Source organism: Hyperolius riggenbachi, chromosome 12 (genome assembly GCF_040937935.1).
Source record: "Hyperolius riggenbachi isolate aHypRig1 chromosome 12, aHypRig1.pri, whole genome shotgun sequence".
NCBI classification, from domain to species: Eukaryota; Metazoa; Chordata; class Amphibia; order Anura; family Hyperoliidae; genus Hyperolius; species Hyperolius riggenbachi.
Window position 1 is genome coordinate 9,877,939 of NC_090657.1, and position 18,234 is coordinate 9,896,172.

At 42.9% G+C, this 18,234-nt stretch overlaps 1 protein-coding gene across 1 annotated transcript in view; it reads right to left on the minus strand.

Moving 5' to 3' along the window:
• Positions 1-18,234, minus strand: part of EVPL (envoplakin) — a 140,909-nt gene that overhangs the window by 91,736 nt on the left and 30,939 nt on the right. The gene's annotated exons all lie outside the window — the stretch shown is intronic.

Genomic DNA, 18,234 nt, shown 5'->3' on the forward strand with positions numbered 1-18,234 from the left:
GGCACAATGCATCACTGCTGAATATGCAAATCATCCCTTTGATGTCCCTGAAAGCTGAGCACACCCCCAGAACCACTGAAGTGCAATGATGTGTCAGCTTGTTAATTGTACAAAGCCACATTGATCCAATATGCACACAGACTATTTCAGACTTGTTGGTCCTCATCAGTGCATGGCTTGGATTAATGTGGCTCAACGGGGTAGAACTTGAAACACCCAAAGGGATGATTTGCATGTTCAGCAGCAATGCATTGTGGGGCCCCTCCTATGCTCACTACAATCTTCATAATCGCAAATACCTTTTGTTTTAGGAAGGCAGATTTCTGTTTTGCTTTTCTTTGAGAGCCCAAAAAGGTAAATTGCTTTCCCAATTACACTAAACTACAAATATGTTTTTGGGATGTGATAGGAAACCATAACACCCTGAGGACACCAAATGAAAAAGAAAACATACAAACTATGTGCAGCTAGTGTCCTGGTTCAGATTTGAACTTGGGACTTCAGTACTGCAAAGCAAGACTTAAGCTGAGTACACACGTACGATAACGATCGTTCAAAAACGAACGATAACGACAATTGGACCGATAATCGTGCGCTCCAAATTTTCCAACGATCGTTTTTTGGGACGATAACGACCGTTATCGTTCAATCAGACCGATCCAACCCGGCGGATTTTTTCGAAAGATAATCGTTCAATCGTTGCAGTGTGTACAAAGATCGTCCGATAACGCATGTTCTTATTGCCTGTCATAACGTCACTTCCGTTTGCGCACGCATTTTTTAATCGTTCGTCGCTCAGTACTTTATACTTATATCGTTCACGTGTGTACACAATCGTTCATTACGAACGATCTTTTCCGTCTAATTTGAATATCGTGTAAACGTCACGAATCGTTCGTAACGAACGATCTTTATCGGACGTGTATACGAACCTTAAGTCACTGTGCTGCCCCTCGGATCCTGGTCCCTTGTGAAGTACAACTATGTTGGCCGCATATTCTACCCTAGTAGCAGTAGGGTATTGTACCGTGTTAGCCATCAGTAAAAGCAAGAAGTTTTACATCAGGATGATACCATTTATTGGCTAACTAAAAATGAATAAGAATAAGCAAGCTTACGGCCTTGCAGCCTTCGTCGGGCTTACATCCTGTTAGTTTGCAGGCTGGTGGTACAGTAAATCAGGATGATACCATCAGTGGCGTAGCTATGAATCTCGAGGCCCCGGTGCGAGTTTTACATTGGGGCCCCCCAAGAACTCTATACGTAGCAATTGATACGGCGCAACAAAACCTGCCAAGGTCATCTACAGTGTCAGAGGTGCCAGAAGGGGATGGGGAACAGCTTGTTAATGATTACTACCATTCAAAGCATCTAAAGAAGTGATCATTACCAACACAGGACCAATAAACAGCTTATACTTTGGTTTAGGAAGGGTCCCATGGGGCCCCTCTGGCCCAAGGGCCGCAATGCGGTCGCTACCTCTGCAAACCCTATTGCTACGCCCCTGGATACCATTTATTGGCTAACTAAAAATGAATAAGAATAAGCAAGCTTTCGGCCTTGCAGCCGTTGTCAGGCTTACATCCTGTTAGTTTGCAGGCTGGTGGTACAGTAAATCAGGATGATACCATTTATTGGCTAACTAAAAATGAATAAGAATAAGCAAGCTTTCGGCCTTGCAGCCTTCGTACCACCAGCCTGCAAACTAACAGGATGTAAGCCCGACGAAGGCTGCGAGGCCGAAAGCTTGCTTATTTTTATTCATTTTTAGTTAGCCAATAAATGGTATTATCCTGATTTATATTCTACATTGTGACCATTTTATTTGTCAATTTGTCAGAAACAATAACATCTACAAGAAAGATTGAAGCATAATATGAAAAACGACAGATTAAATGCAGTCATTTTCTAGCCTAAAGTAATCAAACAGAAAATGTGAAAATGTTGATCCAATCAATTGAAATCTGATGTACAAGTGTTATCTAGACAGTAACTGCCATATCCTTTTTTTCTGCCATGCAAGGTACCCTTTCAGTGTAATTTAGCTTGCATCTGTCAAGTTAATCTCTTCTCTACCTGCACCACGTCACATGACTCCAAAACGCAGGTAACTGATTGTTCAGCAGCATTCACATCACTCCGCCCCCAATCACCAATCCCTCCAACTTATAGGTGATGACTGTGAAGCTACTACAATTAAAGAGAGACAGATTTTTTTTTTTCTACTACAATACAGAGATTGAAAACCTTGTAAAAATACATGACAAATGCCTCAATAAAGCTCTGTACAAAAGCCAGATTAAAGCAGGCAAAGGGGGCCAATAACAACCTCCGATGTGTCTACAGCAGCCCCAGAAATGCAGGGCAACATCAATCGAGTATGTACGGGCCTTTAAGGAGGTGATTTGCGGTGGCTGGATGGTGTAATGGTGAAGGGCTCTGCCTCTGACACGGGAGACCAGAGTTCAAATCTCAGCTCTGTCTGTTCAGTAAGCCAGCACCTATACAGTAGGAGACCTTAGGCAAGTCTTCCTAACACTGCTATCTTGTCTAATTTTTCTCTTGACAACTGTTGAACACAAAAGAGAAGGCCATGTCTGGCTAAATATCTGTAAGCAGTGGCTGCATGGTGTAATGGATAAGGGCGCTGCCTCTGACAAAGGAGACCAGAGTTCAAATCTTGGCTCTGCCTGTTCAGTAAGCCAGCACCTATTCAGTAGGAGACCTTAGGCAAGTCTTCCTAACACTGCTACTGCCTATAGAGCTCCCCCTAGTGGCTGCAGCTCTGGCGCTTTGAGTCCGCCAGGAGAAAAGCGCAATATAAATGTTCTGTGTCTGTCTGTTTGATTATATACGGTGGCCCTTATTCAATTCTTTATATATCTTTTTCTTATCTTATATTTAAAGGACCACTATAACAGAACATAAAAATTTGACAGAACCAACAGATTTTGGACTAGTCCATCTCCTCATGGGGTATTCTCAGGGGTTTCTTTGTTTTCAAAAGCATTTCCTGAACAGCAGCTGCTAAATCTAACTGCCAAAATCATAACATACCAGCTAGCCCTCTACTCACTTGCACACTATCTTGGCAGTCACACTTAGCAACTGCTGTTCAGGAAATGCTTTAGAAAACAAATAAAACTCAGAGAATCCCCCATGAGGAGATGGACTAGTAGTAAGTAAGTAGTCAGATTTTAACTACTTACTTTTTTCTGCACTACAGAGGGGACAGCCGTGTCGCATGGCTGTCCCCAATACAGCGCTGCCTTAGGTCACAAGTATATTAGACTGTGGTTTCGCCATCTAACAGTCCCCGAGCAGCGATCTCCGCTGGGAGCTGCGTGCGGCACGCGCACTCTCCTGCTAGCCCGCCACATTCACGCAAATTGACGTAAGGCGGTCGGCAAGAAGTTAAATGATTAAATGAATGTGGCTGTTACCTTCCGCATGACCCTACATGATTCCCTCTTCATTTCTTTTATACGTTTTTTAATTGATAGCTTAAAGTGATCATATTTAAATCTGTCTGTGTGTGGCCACAATTAGAGGGATTTCAACTAAATTGTTAATGTTCTTTTAAAGTGCTCAGGAAAACATGTCACCTATACAAATGGGGAATAAAAGTCAGTGCTTTATTAATGTGTAAAATGAAACAAATATATGCAATGTATTGCTGCTCTTCATTTCCGCTCTGCTTTCTCTTGTACATATTGTGCTAAAGCTTGCACAGGTTGCAGATCAATGAATGCCAAACCTGTACAGAGCAATATGTAAAGGATATCCACTTATGTGAGCATAATACATATTTATTGCAGGAAACAATGCAGAAGGGTGTGTTCGCAGGCTGGGTGAGAGACTGTCAAGCAGGATGACACATTTTGTCATTCCTGGGACAAACCTTTTAAAGACTAAGTCTCGGTATCACAACCACACCTTACAATGTACTGCAGAGTGTGTCTCCCACAGTCACAGGGAGGACAAAAGAAAAACCATTCAGACATTACCGTACAACGTACGACTACCCAGAATCCTTTCCCCTTATTTGTGTTACCAAGATAAATAGTGGATATGAGACTGATTCATAAAGCGGATCTGAGATGAAAAACTAACTATAACAAGTAACTATATCTTATCTAAAGTTTAGATAGTTTACACAGCATATCTTGCTGCAAACAGCTTCAACAGTTTATAATTATTTATTCATGTGATACAATGACAGCAACCACGTTCTGCTTGTCCTATTGTCACAGGCTGAGGGCTGGAGATGCTATCAGCTTGCCTGTGTGTAAATTCAGTCCCCTCTCCTCCTCCCCTCTGCCTATGAAATCAATGGCTAGTAACACCTCCTCCTGCCCAGACTGAGCTCCCATAAGCCCTTGCTACAGTGCCAAGGCACAAAAGGAGCTGTGGGCGAGGCTTGTTTAGTTTATAGAGAATTAGAGTATTAAAACAAAACAAAAAAAGTATTTGGCTTGAGGAATGCCCTATAAACTATATGAAAGGAACACAATTATGCAATGAGTAAAAGTTTATCTCGGATCCACTTTAACATTTAATCAGGGACGGTTCTCGCTACACTGGGCCTTCTGGGTAAAAGTAAACGTGGACCCCCTGAAAGCCCTGAGAAGCAACAGTCAGTTTGTGGGGAGACCGGTGGGGTTGTCAGACAGTGCTCGGGGGAACTGGGGAAATTGCCCAGGTTGTTCCTATGATAGCGCCGGTTATGTGAATGGCAAACTGAGAGAACTTAGATGAGTCAAATGACTTGTCATAATGTCTTAAAATAGCAGTGCTAGATAGGTAATTACAGTGTATACAGAAAAGAAGATGCATTTGACTTAATAATGACACACAAGTGTATAATAGAGATGACTAATTTCTCCTTCACAAATAATAACAAAGATGATTATATGAAGAAATATAATTTTCGAGTGTCTGATTGGCTCTTTATGATCATGTGATCGCTTTCTGCTTCCATCATAGCATGATAGATCAGTAGAGCGGGTTTCAGACCACAATTTGCTCCTTCATAATCAAAACAGGTTCAGAAAACTATTTTCCTAAGGGAAATCCAACCAAACCAGGTAGTAATGAACACTTCCTGTCTACTGTCCAATGCCACCAGCACCACCATATCCATCATTTCACTCACAACGTCTGTCCAAGCACTTCATGAAGGTGAGCTACGCAGATAACTTCCAGTTTCAGTAAATTACTGTTCTTGTTCCTCTGATGTAGTTACTAAACATGTCCTTTTCGTTTTAGATATAGAACCTGGAAGCTTATTCTAAAGTTTCTCCTAAAGTAAATCCTATATTTTATGCAAACACTGTATGGAGAGGGCAGGGTCTGCTATCCACTAGATAAGGGTGGTGGTGGATACATTGAGAGGTCTATTATAAAGAAAGATAGGCTATCTGATAGATTGTATGACAGATTGTGAGACGGATTTTATCAAGGATTTCAGCTCAAGTAGACAGAAGATCTGGCTTTTTACTGGGATGATAAAGGTGGTCATACATGTTTAGATTGCCACCCAATGGCCTCAATTCTGATAGCTATGTGAGGTAAATATTTTTTTTGTAGGTAAAATACCTCATGAGGTATTGTTCTCTTTTTTTTTTAGCAATTCTGAAAGATTTTTCCCCATATCCAAACATGGGGTAAAACATGAGGTAAAGCAAGAGGTAATTGCATGACGTGAGGTAAAACATGAGGTATTTCAGCGGTAAGCATGCAGTAAATAAATAATAGTAGTCTTTAATTGTCTTCCATAAGTGAGGATAGTCTTTGGAAGATGTTTTTTTGAGGGGGAAGGTGTATTTGATTATGCAACAACCTATGAAAAGTATATTTATAGGCATCCCTGACCCTTATTAAAAAAAAATCTGTAAATATTTGGAGTTTTATTTCTACTATTCTTTTCTTTTACACAGCCTGAATAGGAATGACACTAAAACAGCAATAGGAACTCCACTAAAAACTGCAAAATGCATAGAAATTGACTTTACCTCCAGGTACAGGCAGGTCTTACACTGATCGGTAAATTATGTGCTATTTTCAGTAAATTACCTCATAAATTACCTCATAATTTACCTCATGAGGTAAAACATGACTAAAGCCTACCAGAATTGCCAAATGTCATTACCTCATGAGGTAAATTACCTCATGAGATAATTTGTTTGATAACCCTACCAGATTTGAGGCTAATGTGGCAAACTGACCAATCTCTCTCTGATCTGAATCTGATCAGAGAGGGATTGAATCCTCCCTATACACGTCCACAGAGTTTCATGGTGAAATCTATTAAAAATCAGTGAAACCATCCCTCTCCGCCACGTCTGATTGATTGAAATCTCTGTCTGATCATTCATTTGATAATTTTTTGCAAAAAATTAATTGAAATTACAATCGATGTGGCATGATCAAATAGATGCTTGTATGGCAAGACTTGTATCACTACAACAAGCATTTAAAATAAAAACTGGCTGATAAGTGACAGTGAGGATGACATTGAGATGATTATATAAAAATATATTAAAGCGGATCTGAGATGAAAAACTAACTATAACAAGTAACTTGTCTATAAATATTACCTAAGTTTAGATAGTTTACACTGCATATTTAGCTGCAAACAGCTTCAAAAGTTTATGATTATTTATTCTTGTGATACAATGAGGGCAGCCATGTTCTGTTTGTCCCATTGTCATAGGCTGAGGGCTGGAGATGCTATCAGCTTGCCTGTGTGTAAATTCAGTCCCATCTCCTCCTCCCCTCTGCCTCAGAAATCACTGGCTAGTAACCTCCTCCTCCTCCTCCTGCCCAGACTGAGCTCCCATAAGCCCTTGCTACAGTGCCAAGGCACAAAAGGAGCTGTGGGCGAGGCTTGTTTAGTTTATAGGGAATTAGAGTATTAAAATAAAACAAAAAAAGTATTTGGCTTGAGGAATGCCCTATAAACTATATGAAAGGAACACAACTATGCAATCAGTAAAAAGTAAAAGTTTATCTCGGATGCACTTTAAGACATATTAATAGGAAAAGAATGAAGGTGGCCATACATCAGGTGACTTAGCGGCAGATCGACCATCCGATTCAATTATTATAATCAGATGGAAATCGGTGCCGCCAAGTGCATGCATGATCGACGATGTGACCAATTTTCGGATTAAATTGATCACTTTAATCAGTCGGACATGCTGAAAGATGTCGGGCCAACTTGCACGATTGGGTGCACTGCAGTAACGGCGAGCGATATTGGGACAAGCGATGAAACCCCCGGGGCTGTGTATGTAATGTATATGTGCTGTAATGTGTATCTATACATTACCTGTCCTGTGTTGTAGTGTCCATTTGTCTTCCGCCTCCTATTAGCCACATACATGCTGCAGGCGCATAGCACGACGTCACGTGACGTCACACACGCGTTACGTATGTATGCGGCTAATAGGAGGTGGGAGACAGACGGACACCGCGACACGCACACACAGCGGCGAGGGGTCAGATGTGGCAGGCTCGGAAAATTCCCAAGACATTTAATGCTGAAATTGATTGGGAACCGGCCTGTGCTATATGGGCAGATGACAGATCTCTGTAAAAAAAAAAAGTTCCCCTGTGGGGTACTCACCTCGGGAGGGGGAAGCCTCAGGGTCCCAATGAGGCTCCCCCCTCCCCTGTAGCTGCAGGCAATCCAGCGCTGGCTCCCCCGAAGTGTCCGGCAATCCTGGCTCCACAAGCCTGACAAGGCTTGCTATATTTACCTTCCCTGGCTCCAGCGGGTGGCGCTGTTGCGGCTCTCAACATGGAGATAGGCGGAAATAGCTGATCTCTGTCGGGTCCGCTCTACTATGCAGGCTCAAGAGACTTGCAGGAGACTTGCACCTGCGCAGTAGAGCCGGCCGACAGCGATCGGCTATTTCCGCCTATCTCCGAGCGGAGAGCCGATACTGCGCCTGCACTGGAGCCGGGAAGGTAACTATTTACATCCCCGCTGTTCGGAGGGGCACAGCCAGACCGCGGTGGGACACAGGAGGACGGGGGAAGCATCAATAGGATCCGCCACCCGAGGTGAGTACCCCCCAGGGAAGGTTTTTCTCGTTACAGGTTTTCTTTAAGAGAGAAAATTGTCTCTTGGTTGAATCTGCCCATCATCGCTAAATGTGTGGCTACCTTAACACACTGCCGTTATTACTCTTTTCTCTGTTAAAATGCAGTTAGTAAAAAAAATGGTCCTATACATACTACACTCAGTAGTCATTACTGTGCCAGCCCATCTGAGGAATCCATGTGACAGATTCACACCCTCCTAAAATATTTACTAAAAAGTAGAACCACCAATCATATTAGAAAACTGGATCATGTGATGTGGAAAGGATTGTCATAAATACACAGAATTTTTATCAATTGTGCTTAAACATGAAAGTCAAGGTAATGCAAATAATGTTCTTTGTTGTGCAAGTGTTGCATTACTGGTGAAAGCCAGCCCAAATACTTGTTCTATTACTTGTCTCAACCTCAGGCATTTGAGTCAGCAAGCCAGAAAGACAGAGAGAAAGGGTTCAGGACACAGAACTGTAATAAGCATTTTCCCCAATATTTATGTATATAATATCTATGCAACAATATACCGTATATCCTCGAATACTAGTCGACCCGTGTATAAGTCGACTCCTATATTTGACCCCCTTAAAGGAATACTGTAGGGGGAAAAAGAGTTGAACTCACCCGGGGCTTCTAATGGTCCCCCGCAGACATCCTGTGCCTGCGCAGCCACTCACCGATGCTCCGGCCCCACCTCCGGTTCACTTCTGGAATTTCCGACTTTAAAGTCGGAAAACCACTGCGCCTTGCTCCCACTGACGTCACCAAGAGTGTTTTGTGCAGGCCCAATACGGTTTGCGTCTGCGCAGTATGCTCCTGGTGGCGTCAGCGGGAGCAGGACATGGCCGCGCAGGCACAGTGGTTTTCCGACTTTAAAGTTGGAAATTCCAGAAGCGAACCAGAGGCGGGGACTGAAGCATCGGTGAGTGGCTTGGCAGGCACAGGACATCTGCGGGGGACCATTAGATGCCCTGGGTAGGTTCAACTCTTTTTCCCCCTACCCCTCTACAGTGGTCCTTTAAGCTGGAACTTTTTATTGACTCGTGTATAAGTCTACCCAGCAAAGTTAATGGCTGCACTTGGGTACCAGGAACAATTAACAGCTGCACTTGGGGACCAGGAGGGGTTAATGACTGCACTGCATGCAGTATTGCAGCCATTAACCCCTCCTGGCTCTTAAAGTGTACCAAAGACAAGCTATTATACAAGATTTTTACATACCTGGGGCTTCTTCCAGCCCCCTCTGCATCAATCGCTCCCACAATGTCTTCTTCCACCTTCTCCTGGTCTTGGTAGAAGCCCGTAAGGTTGGGTTAGTCGGCGCATGCACAGTGCGGCTGCGTGTGCCCCTCATCTCACTCCTGTGAATGGGAGGGGGGCAGGCGGCTGGGCCACACATGCGCAGTGCGTCTCGCCTCGAAAAACCTACAGGGCTTTTACCGGGACCAGGAGAATGGGGAGGAAGACGTGGTGGGAGCCATCGATGCGGAAGGAAGCCACAGTTATGTATAAATCTTTTATAGTAGTTAGTCTCCGGTTTACTTTTTCTAAGTTTACTGGTTTACTAAGTGCAGCCAATAGCTCCTCCAGACCTGTGTTTTCTTGTAATTTCCTTTATTAAGAAAGAGTCACTTACCACAGGGTAAATTGCAACAAATGTCACTAACAGTATACACATTACACAGTGGGTTCAGGATTGCTCATGACTCATGTATAAGTCGACCCCCGTACTTTTATTTAGTAGAGCCACCTACATTTCTAGACTTAAGGTGCCCATACACTCGTCAGATTGGCAGCAGATAGATAAGAAATGCATCTGATGATCTATCTGATGCGTTTTTAGAACATTTTTTACCAGGATAGAATTCCAATAGATTTCAGTTTGAAATCTATTGAAATTCGATCTGATGGCATTTTTTTGCCATCAGATTTCCATTAAGGCCAATGCAAACTGATAAGCAATCTCATCAGATCGACCTAAATTTTCCACCCTGCAAGTTCGATGGAAATCCATCGAAATCGATCGAAATCGGCCGTCGATCGGTCGATTGGCCAACCGATTTGCAATCGATTGATCGATCGATCGGGATCGATCGGTCCGCCAGAAAATCGGCTGAGTGTATGGGCTGCTTTATAGTCGAGTATATATGGTATATATGTGGGAATCATTTCCCTATTTGGTTTCAGTTCTTTAATGTTACAGTGAAATGAAAAGGTCAAATAAGATTAATAAGCATTTCCCATGTCAATGAACAGAGCAAATAGGAAAGCATTGGGTCATGTGGCTTAAAGTACAAATCTGCTCTGTTTTAGATAATTATCGTAATGCAAATAATCTTATCAATGTGTGAATGTTAATATTTGGAAAGCTTTATTTCTCTGTATAGTTTGTTATTGTATTTGTACACAGGGAGAGACGCATTTGTTACTTTAGTAGACAGGTTCTACTAAACATAGGCGCATTACTACTATTTGTAGCATACTTTTAATAAAGGCACCTGTTGAAAAGCGTGCAGGAAAAAGCCGATAGAAGAATACCGGTAAAATTAGTAATGTTATATTGGTAATATTTACTCATATTTTACTACAATCTAACCTAAATCTACTCTCACACAGAGCCCTTCCTCTACCGATGCCTAACCTTAAGACCCCTCTGGTAATGCCTGAGCCTAAGACCTTCCTGGTCGTGCCTAACCCTAAGACCCCCTGGTAGTGCTTAACGCTACTACCCCTCTGGTGGTGTGGTGGTGCTAACCCTAAGACGCTACTGCTGGTGCCTAATCCTAAGGCCCACCTGGTGGTGCCCAATCCTAAGACCTTCCTGGTAGTTCCTAACCTCAAGCGAAGCAGGTAACTCCAGCGCATGATGCTCAGCGCAGAGCGCTAAAGCGGGCCTCCGTCATAGCAGCACTGCTATGATGCACGCCCCGCGCAAGAGTAATTTTATCGGAGGCCCCTTTCAACAGGATGTGTCTCGCGCCCTTTTCATCCATTCTGCTTTTTGTAACCCTTCCAGATAGGGTCTTTCTGGTTGAAAACAATAGATTCTTGTGCTTAACCTCCTTGCCGGTTATCCCGAGCTCAGCTCGGGGTAACCTGCCGCGGTGGATTCCTCAGGCCCTACTGGGCCGATTTGCATAATTTTTTTTTGTATACACGCAGCTAGCACTTTGCTAGCTGCGTGTCGCTTACGATCGCCGCCGCTCCGCGCCGGTTAAAGGATACCCGAAGTGACATGTGAAATGATGAGATAGAGATGTGTATGTACAGTGCCTAGCACACATTTTTTCTTTCTCTGTCTGAAAGAGTTAAATATCAGGTACGTAAGTGGCTGGCTCAGTCCTGACAGGAAATGAATACAGTGTGACCCTCACTGATAAGAATTTCCAACTATAAAACCCTTTCTGGCAGAAACTGGCTTGTGAGAGCAAGAAAGATATAAAAAAAAGGGGGATTTCTTATCAGTGAGGGTCACACTGTAGTCACTTCCTGTCTGAGTCAGGACTGAGTCAGCCACTTACATGCCTGATATTTAACTCTTTCAGGCAGAGAAAGAAAAAAAAAGGAACACAGCATAGTTATTTGTGTGCTAGGCACTGTACATACACATGTCTATCTCATCATGTCACTTCGGGTATCCTATAGAGGAAGCTGAAGCCATTGAGGGACTATTTCATTTACGGTATACTAAAAAGAGGTACCACTAAACACAAATAGACCATTTAAGATTGCCCAACGTCTCCCTAACTGCTTCCATTAAAAGATTATCACATGTGACTAATGCTATGCACAATACATATTTGTAATGCATTGCATCATGGACTCATACTGTATTTTAGATTTTATAGAACGTTGTTATAGTTTAATAAAACAATATGTATGGTTAAACATATGTTGGGTTAATTGTAATTGCAAAACGAGGTTATGAATGAGATTTCTATGAGACTTTGGGGTTGATGCCTAAAGTTTGCCAAACAGTTCACAGTAGAATAAGGCAAGAAATGTGATATTTAAGTTAAAAAGGAAAAAAAAAACATTTTAAGTGATTTTTTTTTAATCTTTGAAACTTATTTTATAGATGAGGAGAAAAATAAGTAAGGCGAGATAATTTATGTCTCTGAGTGAATGTATCTCTATAGAAAAACTATTTTGTTCTTTTTCTACAGTAGTCATTTTGAAATGTAACAAACATGTATAGTGACAGTATCTCACATACACAAAATGTGCAATTGACTTTTCTACTGCTTATCAGGGCAAACTATGTCTTTAAAAGGATGTGGGTTGTGTAGTAACAGTGCAGCCAACCCATAGCAACCAATGCAAACATTTCAATTCAATAGACCTTTATTCAACTTTTTGTCCTAAGTTTTCTCCTATAATTTATAATCTGTCTAAAATAACTTTTCACAAGGTAGGCAAAAGGGTACTGTCAAAAGTATTTTGTTTCTTGCTGGTAGCTTAAAGCGGTAGGATTAGCCATACTATGCCACGGAAAATGTTGTTCCTGGTGGGAACCATGTATCTTGCCCACAGTTTGAGGCTAAATCCTGATGTAATTTCTGCCCTTAACTTTTTTTTCTTTTCTCCTCCAATTGCTGAGTCACCTCAGCCTTGCTTGTAAACACAAGTGAGCAGAGGATCATGTTTCAGATAAGCAGCTAGGCAGGGAAATAAATGGAAGAGGAGGAATATATTATAGATAAAAAGAACCCCCAGCATGCAACTGTTTGGCACGGACTATTAAAGGGCCAGTGCTCCTAAAGTATGTGATAACTCCAAACCATAACAGCAGAAAACGTTTTGAAAGTTTTGAATGCAGGATTAGCATCTTTATCACTTAATACACTCAGACCAGTTGCTGTTGAAATTTGATTTTTATGGTGACGATACCGCTTTAAAAGGCATTTTATTGATAAGTTGTGTAGGGTCCTTTTCCACTTACCACGTTGCGTGGCTTTGTGGAACTCTCTCCTGCCGCAGCTGCAGCGTGTTACCGTGTGACTTCCGCGGTAATCCAGGAAGTGCACCGGAAGTGACGTTTTATTTTTTTTTTTGGGTCACACCACAGCTATAACGCACGGTGTGACTTTTCGACTCTAGTGCCGGGCGCGGTGCGATTGTTCCAAACCGCACTGCACCAAGTGTAAAGGGACGCTAGGAGAAAAAGTGAATTGCTTAAAGGACAACCAAGGTGACATGTGACATGATGAGATAGACACGTGTATGTACAGTGCCTAGCACACAAATTGCTATACTGCTTTCCTTTTTTTCTTTCTCTGCCTAAAAGAGTTACACATCAGGTATGTAAGTGACAGCTTCTGTTCAGGTCGGGACTGGGTTGCACTATAGCGTAATCTTCACTGATAAGGAATTACAGTGATAAAACACTTTCCTGACACTTTCCTTTTTCTTAACACTTTCCTGTCAATAAATGGCTTCTAGGAGCAGGAAAGAGATAAAATGGGTCAATAGTTCATAGATTTCAGTGCTGGCATACTTCAATGAATGTGTCATTGAGCAGAGACAGTTAAAACATAAAAACTAGATTGAAATATAAAATAAAAGATAGATAATGTTGTTTATTGCATGAGTTTATTTTCACCTCGGTTGCCCTTTAAGGGCCAGAGACAGAGATTAATTAAATGCCATTACAATAACATTTATATGAGAAAGCCAGAAACTATTTTGTCTACTTTTAAATGTACAGTATACTTGATCTGACACTGACAGTATTGATTGGCAATTATAAACCAACAAAGCAAATTGCTACAAATGAGCCGGTAACATTCATAGGGAAAAAAATGCGCATGAAAAAAGGGCGCTGTGAAAAAAAGGGCCTGACTTATTAACAAATTTGGCGCCAGGTATTAATGAAATATGCTAATGAGAACCATCGTAGTCAAGCTTTATTAACGATAATTACTGTTGCAAAGATAAACGAGAAATAATACCGAATACATATTAACGTTAAATGTCTACGTTTATCATAAATACTGCTTAACCCAACCCTACCCTCACACAGAACCCTCCCCTGGTGGTGTCTAAAACTAACCACTTGCCTAGCCTAGTTGTGCCTAACCCTAACCACCCCCCTCGGTGCTGCCTAACCCTAACCTCCCCCGGGTGGTGCCTAAGCCTAACCCCCCAGTGGTGACTAACCCTAACTACCCCTCCTGGTGTTGCCTAAAACTAACCGCCGCCTAGGTGGTGCCTAACCCTAACCACTCCCCCTGGTGATGCCTAACCCTAACCACTCCCTCTGCAGAAACACCCTTTTACATAAATTAACGATAATACCTTTAAAAACGTAAAATCTGTACTTATTAACGAAATAATTTGACAAAAACGATACCGTTGTAAACTTCTAAAATTATAACTACCTCAAAAACTATAATGTTGAATTGTTATTAACGAAATTTTTCGTGCTGCCCTTTTTTCTGCTTTTTTTGGCGTATTAACCATAATTGCAATAAAGTCTATGGCGGCCCCCTTTTCGGCCACCGCCAGCCGCCGCCCTTTTTTCCTGCTACCAGAAAAAATCTAGCAGCATTTATAGACAGAGGACCTCTTTTAGCACCGTTGATAATAAAGTAATGAGCGAAGAAAATAAGGGCAATCAGTAGGGCTATTTTTGAAGCCTAAAAAGCAAATGAAGTGTTGGGAATTCTTGTGACTTGACAGGTTAGACATGACTGGGTGGATCTTACAGTCTTTGATTTATTCTCGACTTGTTCATCAGGTTCTGCATGGCATAATGTCACTCCTTGACTATAGACAACTCCCCAATACTGTCCTGAATCACCGGACCAGGGCGGATTTAACCCTTTAAATCCCACAAAGATGTTGTATAAACTAGCTGAGTTTTATAATGGGGGTCTGATTGTAAAAGGGAGCATGCTGATCCCATTTCATTCATTCTATATTGATTGTATGATCATTCTACCAGATTATAAAGCCAGTACGTACACTCATTCCAAAAATGTCTTGTTAACGCCTAGCAGGGCCAGATTTGTACTCTGTACCACCCAAGGCCACTGTCACCAGCCGCCCCCTTCAGTATAGGTAGCCAGATGACTCCTCCCCCTTTCCCACCAGTATAGGTAGCCAGATGACTCCCTTAATCCCTCCCCCCCCCCCTTCAGTACAGGTAGCCAGCTTGCCTTTACACCGCAGCAGCCATCAGTGTCACTCATTTCTCCGCTTGTCTCCAGTGCAGAAGCTTCCTCTTCCTTTCCGTCTCCAATGCTGCCCAAGTCCATAGTCGCCGGCCACAATGCAAATCTGCACAGAGAGCAAGGTGGCTGCTGCACAGGCGGCTAGCAGCAGAGTACTGCGGTCAGGCCCTCACCTGATCTTCCTGCATTGCAGCATTTGCAAGCTTGCAAATGCTGCACCAGTTTAGACTGCTGCTTTGGTGCCCTTGCTCCTGTGGTGCCCTAGGCCATGGCCACCGGCCTTGACCTAAATCCGGCCCTGACACCTAGATTTCTTTTTTCATTTCTAAAATAATGGTTACATGGCATGCTTTTGGCACTCCAGCAGCTGCTGGAGAGATACGTAAAGGGAGCACTTCTCATGCGTAGACTGGAGCCGACTGACGGCAATGACGGGACCCGGTTCCCGAAGCTGCATACAGCGGCGTGGGAGCGATCCAAGCGGATGGGGCTAGAGGAAGGCCCAGGTATGTATAAATCTTTTTTTTATGTTACAGCTCTGAGTCAATTTAACTCTGATATATATATATATATATATATATATATATATATATATATATATATATAATCCGTAAATATACGGTTACATTTATGCATCTGTGACTACCGAAACTATCATGGAGGCATCCGTTAGAACTGTGCAGGCTCCATGTTTATGGGGACACTGCCTATTTATGTGTTATGCTGCATATTTGTTTTTATTTTTTTTCCTTGTGGGCGTTATTTTTTGTATTAAAGGAGAGGGGGCTTCATTCAACGTTTTGCTGGGCAGGCCTACTTACACCACTGCTAAGCTCATGTACATCTGGCTCCACCCATGACCACGCCCATGTTGCATGGTCATACCCCTTTCACTTAAATTTTTCTCATATATCAGGGACTCCAGTGGCCTTTGCTTCCCCTCTCTAGGAGTCTTACTCCTTCAGCAGAAGCCCCACTGCTACATTGTCTGCAAATATGAGATGCTTATAAATGGGTGCAGAAAGTGGCTGATGTTGGTAAATGGACCATACACTGAAATTTCTTGAAAGATTAAAAAAAATTTGATACGTGATTTAACTAACCCGAATGTACTAAAACTACATTCTTTTTTTGTCCTCTTCCATATAGCTGTCTATCCAGACAGTGACTGTCATGTCATTTCAATCTAATCCCTTTTTTGTGTTTTGTCACAGTGTAGACACAGTGTTTGGAACCAACACCAGCAGGTGATGGAGTGCAGACCTCTTGCAAACACCACAAAATCACTAAAGAAAATCTGGAAGACACCCCCCCCCCCCCCTTCCCCTCCAAGGGATACTTACCTTGGGAGGGGAAAGCCTCTGGTTCCTAACGAGACTTCTCCCTGTCCTCCTCAGTCCCTGCGGGCAGGCGCAGTAGCAGCTTTCCAACAGGCAGAAATAGTTGAGCCTGCACAGTAGAGCGGACCCGATCGAGCTCGGCTGTTTCCCCTGAGCCCGATCGGAAAGCTGCTACTGCGCCTGCGCTGGAGCGGGGGAAGGTAAATATAGCAGCACTGCTGCGCCACAAGCATGTCTGCTGTGGTTTCGGGGGGGCTTCCAGCGCTGGATAGCCGTGACGGCGGAAGATGAGAGAAGCCTTATTAGGATCTACAGGCTTCCCCCTCCTGAGGTCAGTATCCCCCAGAGGAGTTTTTTTTCTTACAGATTACCTTAAACAAGGCAACCTAAAACCAGATAATTAGGAGGTTTTTCTCCATGTAGACATCATGGCAATGACAAGGCTGGCTCAATAACCAAAATGATGAACAAATGAAACCTATGTGCAAACTTCCTACAGTACATAGAGTACTATGGCACTCGTTTCCCCAGCTGTCAAGCAATGGTATCTTCCAGGCAAAGCCACTGGAAAAACTAGCACCTATCTGCTCATGTGCAACACTCTGTAAAAACATTCATTCATATTTGTTTGACTGAACAAAAAAAAAAAAAAAAACAGAAAAAAAGAACATAGTTAACGTTTTAGAGAGCGATCGTGTGAATTTCACCTACTATGAAACAATGGAAAAGTATGTCTTGTATGAAGTCACAGAGGCGCTTAGCCAGGATATTGACCCGACTGTGCACCCTCCAAACTATTGCCTGATGAAGCGGAAGAGTGACCTGTGAAACGCGTTGCAAATCTTGGAGCTTTTAATAAAAGTTAATTTGTATGTGAGTAACGTCCCATTGTCCGTTTTTTTCTACGAGGGAGGTGAGTCCACCAACTTTCCCCTTTTAAACGGTTTTTAATCGCTTTTACCCTTGTTAGCGCCTCTGATATACTGTTTTACAAATCAACTAGTCCCCCCCCCCCCCCCGGTGGAGGGTTGTATCCCCTTTTTCCTATCTACAGAGACCGACTTCTTATACCTGAGTGGGGCCTTTTGTGGCAACCTATACTTAAGACAGAGAACCTGGACATGCCAAACATATTTCATATGGAAAATCAACACAATCCAGTGATAACATGTATTGACTAACTAGTGGCATAGCTGAGGAGCTTGGGGCCCCTGTGCAAGTTTTACATGGGACCTCAAGCACTCTATTGATATAAAGTCCGAAAACCAGCCAAGATTCAGTGTCAGAGAGGTGTAATCAGAGCAAGGAAACAGTTAAAGGGACTCAGAGCTGTAAAATAATAAAGATTTTATACATACCTGAGGATTCCTGCAGCCCCATTGGCTCCGATCGCTCCCACGCCGCCGTCCTCCGCTGCCCGCAGCTTCGGGGACCGGCTCCCGTCACTTACATCAGTCACAGCCAGTCTACGCAGGAGAAGTGCGCTCTTTGCGTATCTCCCCAGCAGCTGCTGAAGAGATACGTAGAGGGCGCACTTCTCTTACACCAGACTGGCTCCGATTGACGGAAGTGCGGGGACCCCGTTGCCGAAGCTGCGGGCAGCGGAGGACGGCGGC